Source organism: Pollicipes pollicipes, unplaced genomic scaffold (assembly GCF_011947565.3).
Source record: "Pollicipes pollicipes isolate AB1234 unplaced genomic scaffold, Ppol_2.1 Scaffold_3718;HRSCAF=4362_pilon_pilon_pilon, whole genome shotgun sequence".
Lineage (NCBI taxonomy): Eukaryota > Metazoa > Arthropoda > Thecostraca > Pollicipedomorpha > Pollicipedidae > Pollicipes > Pollicipes pollicipes.
The window spans coordinates 108,693-109,075 of NW_023596361.1; positions in this window are offsets into that span (position 1 = coordinate 108,693).

Genomic DNA, 383 nt, shown 5'->3' on the forward strand with positions numbered 1-383 from the left:
CGCACGACTGGTAGTCCTCCTCAGATAGGCATCCTTGCCCAGCTGGAAGAGTTCGCCGTACGCATGCGGGCCGCCGCCGACGGCGACGCCGCGGCCGGTCAGCGCGAGCACTGTCAGTGCGAGCACCGCACAGCGCGCCACCCTAGACACTTCCATCACACGCCCCGCCCGGATCGCGTGTGCTCGCTGCACAGTCAGCTGCAGCAGCGGGGAGGCGCCGTGCCGTTACCGCACGTGCCCCGCCCGGCTCGTGCGCTCCCTGCACAGTCGGCTGCAGCAGCGGGGAACGCCGTGCTGGTACCACGCACCCCCCACCCGGCTCGTGCGCGCGCACTGCTCTGAACGCGCGCCGCCGCCACTGTCGACGGGCCAACACCCATGCT